The sequence below is a fragment of the Vespa crabro genome, chromosome 8 (assembly GCF_910589235.1).
Source record: "Vespa crabro chromosome 8, iyVesCrab1.2, whole genome shotgun sequence".
Classification (NCBI taxonomy): Eukaryota; Metazoa; Arthropoda; class Insecta; order Hymenoptera; family Vespidae; genus Vespa; species Vespa crabro.
The window spans coordinates 6501732-6511731 of NC_060962.1; the positions used below are offsets into that span (position 1 = coordinate 6501732).

General features: G+C 26.8%; 1 protein-coding gene across 15 annotated transcripts in view; it reads left to right on the forward strand.

The window, feature by feature from the left end:
* Positions 1–9031, forward strand: part of LOC124426259 — a 180570-nt gene extending 171539 nt beyond the window's left edge. For 12 of the 15 annotated variants that reach the window (XM_046967730.1, XM_046967725.1, XM_046967721.1 and 9 more), the window contains one exon: positions 8605–9031. The gene's annotated coding sequence lies outside the window, so the exon portion shown is untranslated. Of the gene's footprint in view, positions 1–2504; positions 2867–6242; positions 6499–8604 lie in introns of those variants that run through there. The other 3 variants (XM_046967729.1, XM_046967727.1, XM_046967728.1) reach the window with 3 other exon arrangements.
* Positions 9032–10000: the final 969 nt, after the last annotated feature.

A 10000-nucleotide genomic window follows, 5' to 3' on the forward strand; every position in this document is an offset into this window, starting at 1 on the left:
TATTGCGTCAGTGATATTATTATTACTATCACTGAGTTATTTTATTACGAATATCAATCAATTTATATTGATATTATCGATTGTATGTTAATCATATATTTAATAATATTTATTCGAATAAATAATTGTCATCGTGTTATATAATATCGGCGTATAAATAAAGAAAGAAAACAAAGAAACCTAAAAGAGCGAAAGGAATGATGATCGATGGTTGTTTCACATTCGTGATTCACTTGCTGTGAGACCAACGCGTGCAACGAACCCAGCCTTTGGCCGAGGAGAAGAACCTCGGCCTTGTTTCTTTGCGAACTCCGGAGGTCGCACCGGAAATCCATGACTTTACTTTAAAACTTTACATCCGCGAGTCTCGCGACACGTTCAATCGATACTTCCGTTTAGCTCCTTAGAATCGTTTTTTCTTTTCCCTTCCTTTTTTTTCTTTTCATTTTTTTTATTTTTTTTTTTTTTTATTTTTTTATTATTATTATTATTATTATTATTATTATTATTATTATTATTATTATTAAAGCGAACGATGTAGGAAATAGAAAAAAAAAGAGAAGAGAAGAAAAAAAGAAGAGCGAAAAAACGAATCAAATATTTTTTCCTTTCCTTTCTGTTGTTTTCTTTTTTTCTTTTTATTTTTTTTTTTTTTTTTATCCTTTTCTTAATTCTTTTTTAACGCCCTTTAAAAATTCAATTCCAATTTGTCCTATTAATTAGACATGATGTCATATGATCGTCGTCGAAAAAACGTGGTGTAATATTTTTCCTTAACCCTTTAACACCTAAATTTGTTATCGTGCCTCAAAAAAAAAAAAAAAAGAAAAAAAAAATTTATTACGTGGAAATGCAATCATATAATGCAGTTGTACACATAGGTTATATACTATAGTATATTATTTTTATTTAATAATTTTTATACAGTAAAAATTTTATATATATAAAAGTATATATAAGTTATATTTGACATACTTCGAATATGAAGTAAGCATTCATTTTGTGACAAAAAAAATGAGATGCGATATAAAACATTTAGATATTCATATCTATTTATATATATATATATATATATATATATATATATATATATATATATATATATATACACAGTGTCTCATAACTTCTAAGAACTTCTTCGACGTTAAATTTTGCATATGAAAGTAATAAAAAAAAAAAAAAATATATATATATATAAAATATATTCATACAAACGTATATCCTAGTTGACCATATATGCAGAATCCATCGACGGAACGATTTCTAAGAAATTACGGTACACCATGTATATATATATAGACCACTGTCATACATCATAACGTTATTACGATTCTTTTGACGTTTTATCTAGCTTGTTTAGAAACGTTCGCTTTGCGTTATCGTGCGTTTCAAAGTATTCCACGAAAGGGAATTTCGTTTTCTCCGGCAGGTGTCTTCGGAACAGCTGTTCTCGTTGAGAGAAAGAAAAAGAGAAAGAGGGAGAGGGAGAAAAAGAGAGAGGGAGAAAAAGAAAGATAGAGAGAGAGATAGAGAGAGAGAGAAAAAAGAGAAAGAGAGAAAGAGAGAGAGACGAGAAATCACAGAAAGAAAAATACAAGAATCGATAAAAGTAAGGCACGCTCGAGAACGCGTCACGCTCGTTTACGCCACTTTTGCGGCAGTTTACACGAGTAATCAGTTCACGTGTTAAGACTCACTTTTACAAGAGAGAGAGAGAGAGAGAGAGAGAGAGAGATTTGTTCAAAAATACTTCTCGAGAACGAGAGTGAATATCACTCGTATATTTTATGTTTTCACAAGAGGGGAGAATAAAAAATGAAAGTTCACTTCTATATCATAATTCTTTTTTTTTTTTTTTTCTTTCTTCCTATTCCCAAAAAATTCAATCCATTAAATAAACAATAATTATAATAATCTAATGAAGGAAATGAAATCGATTTTGATATAGGCGAAAGAAAAGAAGAAAGAAAAAATGAAATAAATAAATAAATAAATTAATTAATTAATTAATTAATTAATTAATGAAGTACGAGTGTACGAGAGAAATTATTTGTAAGAAGTTCGAACTTCTGATGGAATTCTTTTTTCTTCCTTTTTTTTTTTTAATCTTCGTTTAAAAAAAAAAGAAGAAAGAAAAAAAGAAAAGAAAAAAGGAAAGAAAAAAAAAAGAATAAATGAATAAATAAATAAATAAATACAAAAAAAAAAAAGAAAAAAGAAAAAAAGAAAAGAAGAAGAAGAAAAAAAAGTACCAACGTAGAAAAGTTAACAACGTACGATTAATCGTACAAGTATCCTAAGAAATGATAGATTATTGTTAATTTAATTTAATAATAATTAAATTATTATTTTCACAATTATTATTATTATTATTATTATTATTATTATTTAGTTAATTAATTTGTTTATTTGTCCGATTCACGTCGTCGGCGTCGGCGTCGGCGTCGACGTCGGCGTCGATGTCGGTGTCGGTGTCGGTGTTGGCGTCGGCATCTCTTCGGTAGAAACGCGCATAGGAATAACTTATTCGTATGCGTTCCACGCAAGTAGACGCACCTGCGTGTTCCACGAGCGTGTCCAGACGGAGCGGTTGGTTAGGGGCCACCGACCTCTTCTTCGGTGTCTGCCTTTCCAGAATTTGCCGAAGCAAAGAAGAAGAAGAAGAAGAAGAAGAAGAAGAAGAAGAAGAAGAAAAAGAGGAAGAAGAAGAAAAAGAAGAAAAAGAAGATGCCGGCCGAGGGAAGGTCGACCAAGTTGCCCGGTCTTTGATCCTTTTGATAATAAATCTGATACGATGTTTCATATGTGTATTCTAACATTATCAAAGCGAAATATAATAATAACGGATTATATGGGATTCATTTGTTTATATTAATTCAAATTGAATTGAGAATTGAATTTATTAAAAAAAAAAAAAAAAAAAAAAAAAAAAAAAGAATTTTTATTCCTTAAATTAATACAACGAAAATAGAATTTATATTATAATAAAATCATATCATTTAAATTAATTAATTCGAATAAATCCTTTCAGAATTGATTTATTTATTGTAATAAATTTTCATTATCTTATTACATCGTTAGAATTTAATTCATTCATTTAATTTATTAATTGATTTAAATCATCACAATAGAATTAATTTATGTTAATCCCGTTATCTTTAATTCAATCAATCTTGTCGCTCCTTTTGTCATTGAGAGAAATCAATTTTTTTCTTCTTTCTTTTTTTTTTTTTTTTCTATTTCTTTTTCTTTATCGTCCGATATTAAAAAAAGAATACGATCGTAATAAAGAAAATATATTTTCATTCTTATCCTTATTAACTTTTAATTAACTTTTAATCGTAGAAATTCTTCATGAATTTGTATTTTCATTTGAAAATATCGAATCAATTCTAATTTAATATCTAACGTAAGACAAATTACACGGAACTATCCATGTTATTATCATTATAAAGCGTAAGCGTACACGCAGAAAGGATATGCCGACTCGGCCTACATATGATTATAAATATTTATAGATGTATAAATCTATCTGCGTATACTTATATACTGTATATGCGTACGTACTTGCATATAAACATTGGCGGCCATTAATAATAACAAAAGGAAAATTTTAATAGTTTATCTTATTAAAAAAAAAAAAGAAAAAAAAAAAAAAAAAAAAAAAAAGAAGAAACAAGAAAGAAAGAAAGAAAACAATTTACGTGTGAAAAGATATTTTTTTCGCGTATGAAATATTAGAACAAAAAAAGATAATTTGTTTCGTAAATTTTCGATGAAAATCTTTATGTTTTGCATAAAACATAGCACGTTCGTTTTAAATATAATCTATTGTAGTATTTCTAGTTTGAAAATTAGGATTGCGTCAGATATATCAGATAAAAAAAAAAGGGATACATTGCTAAACCAACCAAGATTCGCCTTTAATAATGGCCGTCACTATATGTATATGTATATATATATATATATATATATATATATATATATATATAAAAATACAGAATCGCTTTGTCCCAGTACTCTGTGCTATGGCGCCCTTAGGTTAGTCATGTGGATATTACTACGACGATATCCGTAGCGTGGGTCGCTTTGTTCCTCCTCGTCGGCCTATCTTTCCCCCTCAGTAAACCGTCGCACTGGCGTAACCTTTGTACTTTGAAACCTCTCTCTCTCTCTCTCTCTCTCTCTCTCTCTCTCTCTCTCTCTCTCTCTCTCTCTCTCTCTCTCTTTACATACTAAGAAAAACAGAAATTATACTTACTCCGTAAAAACTATTCTATTTCCTTCCATATAATTTCATACTTTTCTATTTGAGATATAACATCGTTCTATCGTTTCGTAAAATTTTATATAATATCATTCGAAGAAATTTACACAGAAAGTCCTAATATAATTTCATTTATTTCAAGTAATTGAAATTTTTTTTTTTCTTTTTTTTTTTTTTTTTTTTTTTAATGACATTTTTGTAAAGCATTTTAAAAATTCTTTCTACGAGGTCACTGTAATGCTCCCTTTTTTTCGCTCTGTTTTTTTAATGATTAATCACAATTTTCTTTTTTTCTTTTGTTTTTTTTCCTTTTTGTTTGTTTCAAATAATTCGATAAATTTTATTATATATTAATGTACTTATATGCACTACTGATTATATATCGAACTAATGCACACATTATATATATATTACTATTTAGTAATTATATATATATATATATATATATATATATATATATATATTTGTATATAATTTCTGATACCTGTTTTTTCCTATTTTTTTTTTTTTTATTGTATAAATACATAAATTAATTATACATTATAAGATCAAGAGAATGGTTAACATTACAAATTTGTTTTGCAGTACAGAATTATTTTGGAGAAAGAAAAAAAAAAAGAAATAAATAAAAAATATCAAACCCTATACTACATATTTATTTTCATTTGTAAGATATAAAAAGAACATCGAAAATCTTTCATTTTATTTATCGTCGATATTAATGATCATTCATTCGATATTAAAGATGAAGTAAATAATTTGTCAATGATAATTCAATATTTGAAAGATGAAATAATTTGATCCTCGAATAAAATGATATGATGTGATAAAATATAATAATAATAATAATAATAATAATAATAATAATAATAATAATAATAATAATAATAAGAAAAATAATTTGAAAATAAAGGATCTATCTTTCGTGGCACAACTCGAACGTGTTTCTACGTCACTGGCCGATTCTCTGTGTATACCCGCTCGCTGCTCCCTGCCATTGTGCGAACACGCATGGCAGGAGACCATAAAAGGGTTATTGTTTCGACGGATGGTGATACCTGTGCGAAGAGTCGCCTTATTTTACGTTGGTGAACTAACGTCGTGTATTTATCGTCATAAGATCGTCTCGGTTCCACCATAGATACTGTTTTTACTCGATCATGGATCTCATAGGAATGCCAATATCAAAAAAATTTGCTTCCCAAAATAAAAAGAAAAAAATTAATATCACGTAAGAAATTAATTATCTAATCAATTGATTCATTTATTTATTAATTATTATTATTATTATTATTATTATTATTATGGGTTGGGTTAAAATAATAAATAACATTAGAATTTCATAATGATATATTTTATAACGATATAATAATACTACCCATTTGTATTTATTTTTTATTATAAAAATTTTTACATTATTTATTATCCAATCCAACACTATATTAATATTGTGCATATATATAATATTTCATGTTACATTATTTATAATAGATATAAAATATTGAAAGAATTCCGACATTATTTATTTCAATATCAATTCAACGACAACAACAACAACAACAATAACAATAATAATAATAATAACAATATTAATTAATAACTCTTACATACACGTAACTTTCTTATCATAGAAAGTTAATGGAATGTGTATTTATGTTTTTTAAGACTAACGGAGTTAAAAAAAGAGAGAAAGAGAAAAGAAAAAGAGAAGTAAATTAATTTCTTACAAATATACGAGAAGACATAATATTATTATTGATTTATTTATCGAAAATTCATGTAATTTGATAGTAATCGAATCGTTGATAAATATAAACGAAGGAATTTCATTTAGTGTAACACCGTATGCATGTGTGTATGTATATAATCGTGGTTGAAAAAAAAAAGAAACAAAAAACAAAAGAATTTGATTGAGAAAATTTGTGACCGATAATTTATACAGAGTTCTTGATGATTTTTTTTTTTTTCTCCCAAGTATACACGACCGAAGACACGGCACGCCTCTACGTTTCTTCCACAGCCCATTGCGATATCCGTTACCCTACAACCTCTCGTTCCTGAGCGCTAAAGAATTACGAGCCTTCGAACTGATTATTAAGTCCCATTGATTTAAAGCGGTGCTTTAAATACCCAGGTACATCAAATGAATTTTACTCGGACTATGAAACAAGAAAAGGAGAGAAAGAGAGAGAGAGTGAGAGAGAGAGAGAGTACTTGGTGGGTGGTAGCTTTTGTTCGTTTTGCAACATCGTTTTGCATACTACTCAATTATTATTATATACATGGTGTTCCGTTAACCCTCTATAACGTTGTCCAAGTCACACATACGTATATATAATTATATATATATATATATATATATATATATATATATATATACACGTATGTCTGAATTTTTTTTTTAAGTTTCAATTTGTTTCATGATACCAACAAAATGCATACTTACTCTTTCTACAGTATAATTATACAATATAACTTTCACGTTATAGAATTTTCTTCGTTGTAAATTTTTTGCAATGAGTTCTGTTAAATTTTGTAATATGCTTTATTGATCTTAAACATAAAAAAAAAAAAGAAAAAGAAAAAAAAAACGAATGTCTTACGAATAAATTAAGAGATTTTTTTTATTCCAAATGTATAACTCTATAAAATGGAAAATATAGTTATAGATCTTTATATATTATAAAAGATTTATCAGATCGTTTCTATATTATATATTTGTATCTTTTAATACAATTTTTATTGTATACATCTTTTTTGTTAAACATATATTACACAAATTTCATTTAACGTATGATATATTCAGAAATATACGAAGCAAAAGTTGAATATCTCGTTAACGGGACACCCTTTATATATATGTACGTACATGCATACATGCATGCATCGATTTTATTATTCCCAAATAATTGAAGTACTACCTCTTACTCTCCATTAATCATTTATAAATGATTAACCAATTAACTTCGAAGACGTGCCGACTAAATCATCCGAAGATTTTATTACAATTTTCTTATAATATATTACTTATACACCGCATACATTTGTTTCATTCACCAATAAGTCACATTACATAATTTAAACATATTTTATATAGATACTATGATTACATTGATTATCATCAAAGTTAATAATCCAATTTAATAGATTATAATGAATTTGAAATTTCTTCATGGGGAATAAAACAAAAGAAAGAAAGAAAGAAGAAAAAAGAAAAAAGAAAAAAAGAGGAAAGAAAAGAAAAAGTAAAGAAATCCTTTTAATGTGATATGACAAACAAAAGGAGAGGTGCACAAATGAAAAATAAATTGAATTATTGTCGTACATAATATAAATCAAACAAATGTGTATATATATATATATATATATATATATTTATTTATTTATTTATGTATGTATATATGTATATATGTAAGCATGTATGTATGTATGTATGTATGTATGTATGTATGTATGTATGTATGTGTAAGGACGAGTAAGGTATCCCTTCTTGGGCTGCCAATTTGCATGACCGATGATCGGTCACCACTATAAGCGATTCGCTAGAGTGCATCGTTATTATGCACTCTCGAGATACCGATCAAACTGTCAGTAATAACAGTCGCACGAGCTGTGCGCGTACGCGAAGGCAGCCCTCGTGTTTATTAAATTACGTCAAATTATTGGTACTCTTCAAGGGGCTTACATTATATCAGAAGAGAGAAATCCTAGATCGTAGTCCTTCCACGTAATATCGTCCACCCTCTCAGAAGAGATATTATACGGGAATCGAAAAGATGTTTATCGTTGATTTGAAAAGAAAAGAAAAATAAAACAAAAAAAGAAAAAAGAAAAAGAGAAAAGAACAAAAGAAACGAAAACGAAATAGAAGATTATAAAACAAAAAATTAAAAAAATCTATACCCCTTCATTATTATACACATACATACATATATATATATATATATATATATGATGTATGATGTATATATAATCCACGGATATTATATATTGTAATTAGGGGTATAGATATATTATTAATTATTTAATATATTTATATAAAATTATTTTATAATATATATATATATATATATATATATATACACATATATAATATTATTGTTATATTACATATATTATAAAATAATATATTTTGTTGCAATTATAATATACATAATAATTAATATATAATTATATAATAAATAATAAATTCCAATTTTTTATATATATATATATATATATATATATATATATACATATATATATTGTATAAGAAAGTAAATGGATAAATGTTTATCGTAATATTTATATTTAGTATAACATTTGAATGTTAATTTTCCACTTTTATTCATTTTCAGATCGATAGACGAAGGGCTGAAGAAGGCAAGAGAGCGGACCAATAGAAGATATCGGACTCTTCTTTAGTCTCCGACTAATCAAAAATTCATAGCCAGAGAGAAAGAGAGAGAGAGAGCAAGAGCAAAAGCAAAAGGGATAAAAAAAAGAGAAAAAATACAAAGAAGAGGAAACAATAAAGAGAAGAGAGAGAGAGAGAGAGAGAGAGAGAGAGAGAGAGATAAAACTGATTGAGAGAGACATTTTTTATTAAGTAACTTATACCCGTGAAAGTCAGCCATCCAAACTCATCGTTTCTATTCGATCATTTAACGAACATAATACGATCTCTTATAGAACGAGAGAAATAAAGAAATAGAAATAAAATAAAAAGAAGAATAGGAAAGAGAGAAGGAAAGAATAGGAAAAGTTCGAAAAAAAACTTATACTCTTTGGGATAATTTGATATTAAATGAAAACTTTATTTTTAAAAAGTGTAAAAATTAATTAAAACAACGACAAAAACAAATATATATATATATATATATATATATATATATATATATACATATATTAACAAAAAAAAATTGATCTTCTTACGAAGGAATATTTTTCATAAAAAAAAAATATAAAAGAAAATTTCCACATTTTGAACATTGTATTTAAATGATAAGAGAAAAGTGTTCACATCTCGAATGAATTGATTGACGGAATAAATTTCTCCCTTTGAGATTTGACATTTTTTATTCTTCTTTTTTTTTCATTTTTTTTTTTTTTTCAACCGATAAAGAAAAGAAGTTAAAAATTTGTCCAAGAAATTTTACTCACCGTAAATTTTCATAATATATTTCGAACGAACGAATGAACGAACGAATGAACGAACGAACGAACGTGAAAGCATGATGATTTCCGTTAGGCTTATTATCACGAGAGATAGGATTGGATAGGACGAATGAAAGCTTGAAAAAAAAAAAAAGAAGAAAAAAGAAAGAGAATGAAAGAGGAAGAAATAGTAAAAGAAAAAAAGGAAAACGGATAGTCGATTAGATTGTTCGCGTTGAATAGAGATCAGAAATAGAGAAATGGAAAGAAAATAAGTAAGAGATAGATAGAAATAGAGAGAAAGAGAGGGGGAGAGAGAAAGAGAGAGATAAAGATAATAGACGAATAGAAAAAGAGATATAAAGAATAGAAGAATAGAAGAAATAAAAGTGAGCATTTAATTAATTAATTAATCTCATAATGGATTATAGATAATAAGATGAATGCCATAATAATGACCAAGTTTTTGTGGTTGTACTTAAGTCATACTTTTCTATTTTGACCCTATTTTAATAAATAAAACTTAGCTTAGATATAAGTTTATCGCACGATACAAGTGCATACATATTAATTAATTATGTCCGTGTTATGTGCGTT